The 14,396-nt window shown below is 38.7% G+C and overlaps 1 protein-coding gene across 2 annotated transcripts in view; it reads right to left on the reverse strand.

Moving 5' to 3' along the window:
- Positions 1 to 14,396, reverse strand: part of Igsf11 (immunoglobulin superfamily member 11) — a 106,296-nt gene that overhangs the window by 19,148 nt on the left and 72,752 nt on the right. The window lies entirely within an intron of this gene.

Raw genomic sequence — 14,396 nt, forward strand, 5'->3', positions numbered from 1 at the left:
ATTCAAAATTCCTCTTGACTTTTGCAGACATGAAGAACATGAATGACCAAAAGATAATTGAAAACTACTAACAAAGATGAGTGAAACAGCACTATGTGATTACAAATTTGCTGTAAACCTACATTAATCAGGACAGTTCAGTACTAACATAAGGAGAGACTGAAGAATCAAATGGCACAGGAATGAGAATGTGGAAACAAACCCTCATACTTATGGCTAAATGCTTTTCAACCAAGGTACAAGACACTTAAATGGAGAAAAGACTAGAAATTTTGCTTTTCAACAAATGTTGCTAGGAAAATTTAATGCAGCATAGAGAACAAGACAATTTGAACCCAGAATATACAAAATCAAATTACCGTGTTCATAAACCTAAATAAAGATAAACCTATACAATTTCTACAAATAAACAGAAGGAAATCTAGTTGCTTTGGACCGGTCAAAGGTATGTCACATCATAAACCATACAAGAAAACAAGTTAGTAAATATGACCTCCTTAAAGTAAACATCTGTGTGCTTCAAAAGATGTAAGAAAATACAGTCATATTATAAATCATATACAAAGGATTTATATATCCAGAATACATAAAGAAGTCAACAACTCAATTAAAAAGACCATCTGCTTTTAAAGAGACATCCACACTAAAACCACAATAAGATACCAATACACATCCACTGGGCTGGTTACAATCAAAACAACACCAAGTCCTAATGAGGATTTAGAGAAATTAGCATTTTACACATTGCTGATGGGAAAGTAAAATAGTACGACTACTGTGGAGAATAGTTTGTTTCTTAAAAATTTATGTGTGTGTATATGTATATGTGTGTATATATACACATATATTTGTGTGTATGTACTATTACAACTCAGTGATACAACTGCTTAGGAATATACACAAGTAAAATGAAATGTATTTCTACACAAAGACTTATTCATGAGTATTTGTAGTGGAAGTATTCATATCAAATATAGTGAAATAGAAATGATGTGAAATAGAAATATCCATCTACTGGTAAATGGATGAACAAAATGAGGTACAACCATATAACAAAAAAATGCTATTCAGATATAAAGAGCATCAAAAACTACTGATATATGATGGAGCCTCTCAAAAATAGTCTGCTCTTCAGGGCGCTGATGGCTCATGCCTCTAATCCTAGATACTCAGAAGGCTGAGAATTGAGGATCACAATTTGCAGCCAGCCCAGGCAAGAAAGTCTGTGAGACTCTTATCTTCAGTCCTATCAAAAAGCCAGAAGTCACCTGTGGCTCAAGTAGTAGAGTGCTAGCCTTGAGAAAGAAAAAAAAAAAGCTCAAGGACAGCACCTAGGTCCAAAACTAGCAAGAAAAGAATACACACACACACACACACACACACACACACACACGCACGCACGCACGCACACACACACACACTATATAAATTCTGCTAAATGATAATGAACCCCATCAAAAATGTTTAAGAGAGGGCTGGGGATATGGCCTAGTGGCAAGAGCGCTTGCCTCCTATACTTGAAGCCCTGGGTTCGATTCCCCAGTACCACATATACAGAAAATGGCCAGAAGTGGCGCTGTGACTCAAGTGGCAGAGTGCTAGCCTTGAGCAAAAAGAAGCCAGGGACAGTGCTCAGGCCCTGAGTCCAAGGCCCAGGACTGGCAAAAAAAAAAAAAAAATGTTTAAGAGAGGAAAGAGAGAGGCTATATAATATATACAGGTTGAGTTTGTTCCAAATATATTATATGCGTACTGTAGATATCACAGTGCAGTCTGTGTGATTTTTTTTTTTTTGGTCAGTCCTGGGGCTTGGACTCGGCCTGAGCACTGTCCCTGGCTTCTTTTTGCTCAAGGCTAGCACTCTGCCACTTGAGCCACAGCACCACTTCTGGCCGTTTTCTATATATGTAGTGCTGGGAAATCAAACCCAGGGCTTCCTGTATACAAGGCAAGCACTCTTGCCACTAGGCCATATTCCCAGCCCTCTCTTTGTGCAATTTTTTAAAACGTAATTTACCCCTTTAGATTTGGAATTAAAAATATTTTTGCTAAATGAACAAAACCATATCTAACAACTTATGACTGAACAACATATGTGTGTGTACATCTACGGTGTAGAAAGGCAAAAGTAGAAGAGGGGAGGCAGACTACTGTTTGCCTTGGCTGCTGGGGAAGGAGTCAGCCTAATACAAACAGGCTTGATGAGACTTTTTTTTTTTTTTTTTTTTGGCCAGTCCTGGGCATGGACTCAGAGCCTGAGCACTGTCCCTGGTTTCTTCCCGCTCAAGGCTAGCACTCTGCCACTTGAGCCACAGCGCCGCTTCTGGCCGTTTTCTGTATATGTGGTGCTGGGGAATTGAACCTAGGGCCTCGAGTATCCGAGGCAGGCACTCTTGCCACTAGGCTATATCCCCAGCCCTTGATGAGACATTTTTAAGGTGATGGAAAACTTCTAAAAGTAGATACTTATAATGTTTGTACAACTCATGAATTTAGCAGATAAATGGGTAAGCTTTGAGGAATGTAAATTAATATCTCAACGAGACTATTAAAATTCAAAGAAGGAAAACAGTGACTCATCAGGCTAACTCTTGGGAAGTCAAAATACTGCTTATCACTAGGGCAGAGATGGGCTGTGCCCCTGCAATGGTGAAAGGGCATAGAAATAAGAAATCACTAAAAGGGATCAAGGGAGAGCCTACCAAGAAGCTATTCTATTCGTGTATATCATAAAAAATACACAAAGTCCAAGGCATTAACTTGTTTTATTTCAAATGATAATATCTCAATTATCCCCAAATGTAGCATGACAACATACTGTTATGATTACAGCTAATCTTTTTCATCAACGTACATAACATCTTCCATCTATAGAACTTCATGTTCTTCACAGTCTGATCATATTCTCAGGAGTTAATTTTGCAGGGTAAAATACTTCACAAAGGGAGCCATCTGTGATAGAATATAAAGAACTTGATAAGGTCAGAAAAGGTCTGTTTCTAGACAAAGTCCTTTAAGTTTTAAAAAGAAAGTTGAAAGGATCTCAGGATTTAGAGAAAGAGAAGATGACTGGGTTATGCAACAGTCGATGAATGCAAGAATGAGCTATTTCATCAGAGTACAAACTGACTATGGAAGTAGACAACCTAAAATATAGCACAGCAAACTTAAGACAGAGGCTTTAGGATAAGTGTGAGGTTGAGTATGGTGGTACCTGCCTATAACTCCCAAACTCAGAAGGCTGAGACAAGATATAGCCTGGGCTACAGAGAGGGCGCCTACTTTATAAACAAACAGATAAATGAATGAATAAATAAATAAATGATAAGTTTGGAAGCCAAGATGGTAACAGTATCACTGCATTCTTCAGAGGATACACCAAACCAAATGGTATGCCTGTTACCTCTTATCCTCCCCTCCTAACCAGCCACTTCGCTGTTCACTAACTTCAAGTGGAACTCACACAACTTTCATACACATCTTAAAAAGAAAAAATAATAACCAATATAAACCAGTAAACCAATAAGTTAAAGAGAAAGGTATATAGCTGGAAATTACCAAACTAGGGTAAACAGGGGGACAAGACCCAAAGGGGAGAGGTGGGAGCTGCTGAGGCAGAGGTGTCCTTGTCCTGCTGGCGGAGAGCCAGGCTCTGGGACAGGAGAGGCCATGAAAGAACAGCTGTGTCTACTTCTCACTTTGTATACACTTAACCCTGAAATCTCAGGTTTTGCCAAAGAAATACCCTAGACAGGCTTCTTTGAGAACTTACCAAGATGGGAGTGAAACTGTGCAAAACAGGACAAGGTTGAAAGAGTCTCTTGCATCTAATTAGCTAGGTGCCTTCTCCAGAAGTCAGTTATCTGTAAGTCTGGGCCCTTATCTCTCACAGAGGTACTCCCCTGCTATCATCTTATCATCAAAGGGGTCTGCTGCTGATGAGGGCAGCGCCAGATGTGGAGAATGACCTCAACTACAACTACAATCATTCTGGCTAACATCTGGGTATGCTGACCACACACACCAAGTCACACCAAGCATTACACAAATCTGCTCTTTGCATCCCATAGGGCATCTGCTGATGGGATCCCTCTCTCAGGAAAACTGGAGGCCCAGAGAAAATCTTAAAACCAACCCCAAGGTCATGTAATCTACAACACAGAAAGAAAGCCGTTGTGCCTGCATTCGAACCCAAACAGCTTCTTTTAGTATACACAACTCAACACAAAGAAATCATTCCACAAATAGCATTACCACATTGTACAATCAACACAAAAAACTGGAAACCAGAATGAACTTTCACATAAGAACCATTACAAACTATTGTATAAGATCTTTTATTTCCTGTGTGGAAACCTAGAAATCAGGTTCGATCTGTCCCATCTCCACTCTCTCTGCCATTAGATGAGAGGTTGTCTACCCCTCATGTGAGCTTTGAATTCCATCCTTGAGCCCTTTTAGTAACCTTTTTTTCTTAATGGTCCTTCTCTTGTAGTTTTAGGCTCTCCGCACTGGAACCTCTGGAGGGCCTTTAAATATGCTTAAATTTTTCCATTGAAAACATAGTTTTTACTTCCCTCCTTTCTATAGTCCTCTCCAGGGTCTGCCCTCTTTCCCTCTCTTATTCGTCATGCTAATCTTTTGAAAGAATTGTTTGTATTCACCCTTCTGGACTCTGCTCCCAGTCTACAATCTATTCTTTGCCAACCACTTCTGAAAAAAAGCTCTCTCTTGGATTTTCCTTATATCTCCTAGTGGATGCATAACCCTTGAAATAATAGATTCTCTGGAGCATCTACCAGAGATGAGCACCCCCATGCCCCTGCTTGAAACACACTTTCTCTTCAGCTCCAGTGACAGAGTTCACCGCTGGGTTTCTTCCCATCTCCACAGATACTTCTCAGTCCCCTTCGCTGTCTCACTTCTCTCCGCCTGATTTTAAAGGTTGGTACTATCAAAGACTGCTTTTCTGAGCTTTACCTTCAGAACCTCATCTACTATCATGAATTCAACTCTCATTTGAACACCAATGGCTTTCCCAAGTTTCTCCCTCTAGCCCAAACCTCTTTTCCTATATCCAGCAGCCCCTTGGACACCTCCACAGAGCTATCTCAAAAGCACTTCAAGTCAACTCCTTGAGGATCAAAGCCTTTCCCCTCTATACACCTGGCTCCCTTCAGGTGTTGCCTATGGTAGGGAATGGTTCAAGCAGGACTAATTAGGACAAACTCAACATCTAGAAATCTTTAACTCCTTTGACTTCATCTGCTAAACTTCATCTGCTAAACCCAATACATGATCTAACCTGATTTACTGACTCAACTTACTGAATTAGGGGCTTTGCTCTATCCTAAAACTTTTCTGTCTGACTCCTGTTGCTCTTAACTCCAACTCTTTTATTTAGAAACCCACTTGTGATGGTTAATTTTGATAGTCAACCAACCTAGGTCAAGAGCTGCCTCACAGTAGTAAAGCACACAGCTCTGTGTGTGTATGTGTGAGGACATTTCCAGGGAAGACTGACATGGGAAACAGTAACTGAGCAGTTAACTCTCTGCTGACATCAACTGTGGACATCAGATTCCAGCCTCTTCAGCCATTCAGTGTGGACTCCCAGCAGTGACTAACCAAGGAGATTTCAGATCTGCAGCCTTGGACTGGGGTACATCATTGGTTGTTCTGAGGCTTTTAGCAGCTTAGACTGAGCAGCTACCAAGTTCTATGGATCTTCTACAGTGTGGACTGCCATTGACTACCCAACAACCTCCCATTATGTAAGCCAACCTAATAAATTAATAAGCCTTCTTTTATGGTTCTGCTCCCCTACAGTACCCTGACACACTACTGATCCTTCTTTATTCAAATGTTCTTCTTACAGAAAAGTTTCCCCTGATATCGGTCCAAATCAAGCTCTCACATGATGGGGTCAGAACACTACCACAAACAGAGCCATGCTTTCATCAGTGATTATTTATCAGATCATCATCCATGTACTGTTAAGTCTAAGATAGTGCACAATAAAGCCAATAAACATGTCATGAAATGATTCAGTCTAATCTCTCAATTTCCCCACAAATTCTACCACACCAAACTCTTCCAAAGATCATGTCACAGAAAGCAAATGAGGATAATACTATCGTCTATAATATTATGCATAGGGAGATATTTATGAATAGGATCATACTGAGCAATAAAAAATGTGCCGGGCTGGGAATATGGCCTAGTGGCAAGAGAGCTTGCCTCGAATACATGAAGCCCTGGGTTTGATTCCCCAGCACCACATATATAGAAAACGGCCAGAAGTGGCGCTGTGGCTCAAGTGACAGAGTGCTAGCCTTGAGCAAAAGGAAGCCAGGGACAGTGCTCAGGCCCTGAGTTCCAGGCCCAGGACTGGCAACAACAACAACAAAAAAAAATTTGCCAATATACCTGGCTCTATTCTTTTTCTAATGGATTAGAAACATTTGACCGGAACAGACTGTTTTCCCACTTATCAGAAATTCTGACAAATTCCATTTAATCAGAGTTCTCTATGGAAAAGAACTTTGAAAAATCAGCTAAGACCTTAAGATATACACAAGACACTCTCCATTATCCTGGGGAATCTGCACAATGAAGATGGCTGAAAACAGAATGTATAATAGAAGGCTATACCAGGAATAATGACTATGGGTAAAAACCTCTAATGAGGCTGCATAGACAGAATTGTTAAACTAGAGCTGAAGTACACTCCAAGACTCATTCCACTGCCACCATAATAGAGGGCTGACATTCCCAAAATGTATTATGATCATATGTAAGGACATGTCAGAGCTGGTAACAGGCTATCTCAGGTTCTGCTCAAGACATAATCAATGGGTTCAATGGAAAGAAGCTGCTGAGAGCCCTGAATTCCTAGATGGCACATCTCTAGCATTCTGAGAATTATACATGTATACATTAAATATTATATATATCAGTGTATCAATATTTTCCTGTTTTAAGTTTGCAGAAATCAGACAAGTTGTACAACTTGCTTTAGTACTCATCTAGGGAAAGGGGAATTGGCTCTTGAGTCAATTTAGAGAAAGGTGGAAGATGAATAACATTGCATTATGACTATTTTCTTCAACATATGGATTATACTAAATAATCAAAATTTTCTTACTGTAAAAATGGAGAGAAATGGGCATTTTTCACATTTTAAATATCTAACATCCTATAAACAAGCAACCAAAGACCCTATTTCCTTTAGAGTGTATTTCCATGCTTGAAATTCTAGGCAAGAATTTAAACTTTAATGTTAACTATTGGATTAAAAATTCACTTAAAACATCCTACAACTTGCAATATTTACATGTAAAATGCATAATTTAAGAGCTGAATTGGTAGCATTTTGCAGACTTGAGTCTTTTCTTAGTACTTTCATCCAAGAAAATTTAAGTCAATTCATGAATTCTGAATGACTCTTAGCAATTAAATTTAAAAAAAGACATAAAGTACAGGGCCATGTTCCCACTGAGGAGGTGAAATTATAAATTACAGTTGTCTATCCTCTTTCTTTAAACCTATTTCTCAAGATTTAAAGCAGATAGAAATTCACATTATGTCAGACCAAGAAGTACATGGCCAGATGAAAAGGAGCTGGCACCAGATCCATAAAGATCCTAAGAGGAACCTTCCACACCATAGCCAAGAGAAATGACCAAGGATGCTTTATGTAACCTGCCTAGTGCTAGACTAAAATGAGGTGATGTCACCTTGCATGCACATCAGAGATAGAAGCTTAGAAGCTCAGAATGAGCTGGTCCAGACATTCAGACTGAGGAGTCATAGAAGGGTATTTATTCTCTAATGTCTATGAGGCATGTGCTCATTAACATCTCAGGATCACCGCACTGTTGTAGCAAACATCCAAGGACCTTAAGGCTCTTAGAGAGACCTACATTACCCTTTGGCTCTAATTTTTAATATCAGCATTAGCAAAATGCTCATTTGGTTTATATTACTCACATGCAAACTCACAAATGCTATCATTACATGTATTAGATTAAATCTAATATATTCAAGTTAAGTGTTATAGATCTACCAAATGGAATTAAACTTCACAATATTAACATTCTACACTATGTTCTGTTTTCTGAAAGAAAACAAGGAGCCTAATTCTCTAATATTATGATATTTAAACAAGTAATTTTTCTTTGTATTTTTAGAAAATTTTGGTTAGATGAAATGATCTAACTTATTATTATTATCTTTTTAAAACAGCCATGGGAACTAAAAACATAATGTCTGTGGTAACTGTATTAAATCATATTTTGGTCATTACAACAATAAATGAAATTATTATAATCTGGCTAATTTTATGAATATGCAAGGTCCTATTATTATATACTGGTTTTGTATATTATGAAGATCACTTCCAAACTCTTATATTTCATGTGATCTTATCTGGTGTGTTTTATTGCTGATATACAAAGATAACCACCAGAAAATGATGTCTCTTTGGCTAGCCCTTTCTGGAATTCCCTCACTCACAGGCTTTGCAAGGTGAAAGGCTGACACTGCTCAAGACCAGTGGACTCCAATCTCCTGTGAGGCCAGAGCTCACTAAGAAGGGAGAAAAATCAACAAGAAAGGAAAAACGATCTTCTGGGAGAGGAATGGAAGTTGTTCAAGTATCTTGATGAGAGGGAATCCATATTTTTTCTTGCTCAGAAGACAAAGGATATAATAGCTTTTCAAAACTGATGGTTGTCCTTCATACCAAGGATCCATCATACTAAATTCCCCACGCTGATGGGGCATAAGACTTCAAACAACCCCAAGGCTTGAACAAGGGACTATTACTAGTTACTCCACAGAAACCAGAGGGGTCCTCCAGGGTCTGGCAGTGTTCAAAACTTTTCGGGATGCAAAGGAAAGTTCCAGTGATTGATGGTAAATTTCCCACCACACTGGTTAAGATAAGAGTTTCACATTTAAAGCTGACTTGATTAAAAGAAAATAAAGGTACAGGTTTAGGTATCACTTTCTGGCAAAGCTTTATGAGCTTAGGATTAAGTATCATTTTTAAATAAATCTTAATGGCTCAAGGATTAGATAAAGGCCATTTTTTTTGTCTGGGTCCTACCTCCCCATCTCCTAATTTCAGAAACTACAGTCTAGAGTCAAGGCAATGGATAGGGAAAAAAAAACTGACAGAATCAATGGGCCACTTTATCACTGCTTCAGGACTGTATTTCATTACAGCTGTAACCCTCCAGTCAAGATCTGAGCTTGGGAGAGACTGACCCTTTCCAGGGTGGGGAAAACAATCAAAATTCCTTACTGCTTACTTTTCTGTAGAACTTTTGAGAAATACAGTCTTTCAAGTTGGATAATGTCTAGGCTGAGTAGAAAGCATTCTTCTTTCTTGGTTCAGATTCATTTACAGCATTATTTATATGTTGGTAGGCCTATCTGGCGTCATGACACTGTAGTCAAATGGCCCTATCAGTCTCATTACCAGATTCAAGGCTTATACTGGGAAATGCTATCTAGAGTTTCCAGATGGCAAGAGGCCAGAGTAACAGCCTTTGCTGTGAAATACAGGCCTGTACTCTCAACTTCCCCACTTGGTTGAATACAGCCCACTTGGCTATAATGAGCAAGCTCCATTTGTTTAATGAAGCATTCATATGATAAAAGTGGCTAAATCAACAAGTAGAGTTATTTATGAACAAATAAAGCCATCGGAAGCCATCAGGAAGGATGTTATATTCTGAAACCAATTCTCGATAAAAATGGGTGCACTAAAGTATTTTATTCTTGTTCACCAATATCAGTGTCTTTCCAGACTGATCCCTATTTTTAATTTTTTCTTCATTTTTTTGGATATGCTTGTGTGGATGCTAAACTCCTGACTAGTTTAAAGCATTCTTCAGAGTATACAACTTTTTTTTTCAATAAAGACACTTGAAATGTGGAAATCAGAAGTTTGACTATCTGTTCATGAGAACACAGGCAGAGGCACTACGGCATCATAACTGGATCCTGACAATGTACCCAAAAACTCTCCGAAACAACCAATCTCCTGTTTATAGTATGAGGATGGTCCACCTCTCCAGCCAGTGTTACAGCATTTTCTCTCATAGTAGACTTTATTCCAATTCAGCAATATGTTCACTGGGCTCTCCCACTCAAGATTCTTATAGTGTCTCTTTCTTGTACTCTCTTTTTCTTCTCCATCCTTCTAGGTCTGATCCATCCTTGATTTCAAAATCCTCTTGATTTCCTCAACAAGTTACACTTCCTTTGCCTACCTAAAGCATCCCGCCCTTCTTTGAAACTCACAATACCTCAAATTCTGTTAGCATGGGTTTTTCTCACTTAGGTTCTAAATAGAAACTATATTTCCAGTTCCCCCAAACAATAATGCAGTAAATGCCTTATGTGTACTTGACACTGTTGATCAACAACTTATTGCCAAGTACTGTTCTAAGCACTTTCAGTCTTATTTGTTATAAGACTGGGAGGTGATCTGACTATTCACCTTATGGAGCTGGGACCCAGTCAAAATCTACAGTGGCTGCAGAACCTTTCTTACTTCCTACCCCACACAGCTTCCTGGTAATGGAAGAAGAGACTCCAAATCCAGGAGTCGCAATAGATGAGCTGTATATTCTTGACATCTTACTTAAACTTTAAGGCAAGCTATCCATTCTGGCACTTTTAAGAAAAGAGATAAAACTAGATAGTTTTACATTCAACTTCCTGACACATAGGAGGCTTTTAATAAATAGCAACCAAACCAGATCACAGGAAAGTAACCTAAAGTTACAAGCCATGAGAAACAAAAAGCAGAAGAAAGAAAGTAGTATGATTCACCTACACTCACAGAACAACTGGCCCCAGTGGCATGAAATATATCAAGAAAATCATTGTCATACTCTTATTCTTGACAAATATTTGCAGCTGTGATTTATTATCATTGCCTTTATCATTGTCATCATCCTCTAAAACCATAAAAATTATTCTTAAACACATTAATTAAAGGCTTATTTTCATATATAAGTTAATACATTGTATATCAAGTAAAAAGTCTACAGATTAAATACACTTTTCATGATAAAGTAGTGAGTTCAGGAATAAAATGCGAAGTAAAAATAGAGAAGAAATTTTGTGAAAGAAAAAATAGCAAGAAATAATAAGCGAAAGCTAACTGAAAGTAACGGTGTTGCAGGAAAAACAAGCAGGAAGAGTGAGGGAGGAACTGGGTGGAGGCATTGTGTTGTTGACAGTGTCTGACCCCCGATTAATGTTATTTCTAAGCAGATTAACCAAATCCCAACTGTTCTACATCAGGTCCTTTCTCTAAGCTTTTCCTCCCTGTGTCAGCAGATTAAAAAGTAATAATAAAGAAAAATTTAAATACAAAAACAGAAAAGAAAAACACACACACAAAGAGACCAAAATTTCCAGATTGACAATTCACCCTTATAGCCTTCCATTATGGGATTATACCAAAATGGAGATTGTGACAGTGCATAGGAGATAAAAATGTAAAAGAATAGAATTAGACACTCCATGTAATTTTCAAATGCAGCATTGAGCCACCCTTTCCTCTGCAGCAGACACTATAGGACAAAAGAGCAATCAGCCCTTGAGGATGGAGAGCATAAAGACAGGTGGTATGGAGGGGACTCCCATTTCTATACCAGATAAAGAGAAGAACTTTTAACCTCATTGTGTTCTTCCTTACCATACAACCTTCTCCATAGCAACCACAGGACTGCAGCAGTAAAAATATTCATCAGAATATTAAAAACTATACACCTTACGTACACACACACACACACACGAAATGCACTAATGCTATAGACTAATCTTTATTTCCTATGACTTCTTTATCCCAGTGTTCTTTTCTGTTTTTCCTTTGCATTTAATGTTGTAATCTACTGAAACCAGCAGGAAACGTATCCTTGTATGTGGTCAGTTGCGTGTGTGGTAGTGTATGAATCCTGCAAAGCTGTTGGATGTAGCTGACAGTTTGAAAAAGGAAAACCATGAATTTCCTCTAAATGTCCTCAGACTGTGGAAAACTAACCTCTAAAACCAGAATCAGCCAATATAATCTTAACTATTATTTTTCTGTGGTATTTCTATTTGTAACACAGATAGCTCTTCATATCAGATTTAATACTTAAGATAGATATACTTTACTATAAAAACAAAAGGTTGAGACCAAATTTTGGTCTGAAAATAAACCATTTGAGACCCAACAGATTCCCCAGTGTTCATTTCAGAAGAATGGGCTTTCATCTCCGTTACCACTCAGGAATAACTAGACTGTTCTACTTACAGGGCTGTGACTTACTGCCTGTGGTACATTGTACTGCTGACCCTCTTCTTATCCCTCTCAGATCTCCGGAATTTCAAAACAGAAAACCTGAAGGGGTCACTGCTGACAAAGACTTCATGTCAAGTAATAGCAATACAGTGAGGTCACTCTTTGACCACAACCAATCTTGAACTTGGTATATATATTTATCAAACTGAATTACAGAGAGGTTACAGTTTCATACATTAGGCATGACTGGCAGACACCATATGGCTGGAATTGGATATATTTCTTGTACTGTTTGTTACCTACTTGGTACCTTGCAAAAAAAAAAAAAAGACAACATCAGATGAATGCATGTCCTCTGAGACATGTTCTTTCGAGGGCAAACAGAAGTGCTCTCTGCTTCATTCCTAACCTAAAAGCCATCTCAAAAGGTGCCACATCTTTGTGAGGAGCCCATGGTAGAGTAGAGGCCTCCCTGATAAGGGATCTTGACACAGTCACTGCCAAGTTATTACTTATTATATATTATGGCAACGTAGGTTTCCTCACTAAATGAGGAGGTCTCATTACAGGCTTAGCCAATATGTATACAACTGGTAATTTGGATCTTATATGAATATTCACTTCTATGGCTCTTTGTAATTAAAATAATGGGACAGAACATAAAGGTCATAAACATCATAAGTTAATGGGAGGAACAGAGAAAGCATTTGGGGTGTCAGGTATATGATTAACTGCTTAACAGGAAATAAAAGGCTTAATTTTTTTCAGGAATGGTTAGGGAACCTGGATAGCTTTTGTGCATTATAGTTTGAGGGAGAGGAGAGAAAGAAGGGGGAAATGCCTGGATTGGGCCTTGGGGCACTATGGGTCAGACTCTATGATTCTGTGGGGCCTGTCCACAGGCTCCCATGGGCCAGGCCACTGTGGTTTGACTGGCAGACACCATATGACTGGAATCTGTAACAGACCACAAACTTAAGAGAAGCAGTTCTGCCTTCATGAACCTTACAGACTGTTGCAAATATTGCTACTAATAGAGTGAACACTTTAACACTAAATGAATGTTATGCAGAGGTATACTTCTACTTGTGTTTTCTTCAGAGGGAGCACTTTTCATTCTAGGCTAGTTACACTTTGAGGGGCATTTTTCTCTAAGTATGGGCTGTCCACACTACCGAGTCTTCCAGACACAGGAAACATAATGTGGAACCACAGCCAGTAGCAAACATTCCATGAGCTACCCACATGGCTGGACTGTGCCAAGTGATCCTCAGAGAGGGTAGTAGAGAAATGGATGTATGCTTTGGCACAAGAAGAAATGACAGTGAACTGGAGACGTCCTTCTCCTGGCAATGGTCTGGGTGATGGTTTAAGCATAAATGTTACCTAATTCTGCCCCTTACAATGAAAAATGCAATGTTCCAGGAAGAGTGTGATTCTCTTACCTTCTGACTTAAAGGGCTAGGAAAACTATACAGCTCTTTTATACAGCTCTTTGCGTGTTTAATATTAGAATGTTCCTTCCACATAGTTAATGCTACCCCGTTATGTGCTCCCCTCCCCAAAACAACTTGCCAGCTGGAGACCAAAACCAAGACAGTCCTGAAACTAAGGCCAATCACCAATACCCTATGGACTAGTATATTAGAACACTCCAGTGTAATTCTTCCACAGTGCCATGGCTCTTCAGTGTTAACTGAAGTTTTCATTCTCAGTTGAAGAGACTACACAGTATGATATGACTTGCAGCTAATTAACCATCAAAAATAATCTGAGGATTTAAAGCTCTAATCAGTTACCCAGAGTAGAAACCAATCAAACAATGATAGTTACGAAGTTCCATAAAGAGAGTGAACAGGGAAAGGAGAGGTGACATTGATCAAGATATATTGTACTCATAAACTGCTTTGCTTAATGTCAATGCCTTTGTACAACTAACTTAGGGATAATAAAAATAAATAGTTTTTAAAAGAAGGTAGCTATTAATGAGGAAAGTATAATACAGCTGACCAAACAATATCCTCATATGTCACAGAATTTTCCTTTTCAACACAATTCCCTGATGAGAATTTCCTCAAAATAACTC

This window comes from Perognathus longimembris, chromosome 5 (assembly GCF_023159225.1).
Source record: "Perognathus longimembris pacificus isolate PPM17 chromosome 5, ASM2315922v1, whole genome shotgun sequence".
NCBI classification, from domain to species: Eukaryota; Metazoa; Chordata; class Mammalia; order Rodentia; family Heteromyidae; genus Perognathus; species Perognathus longimembris.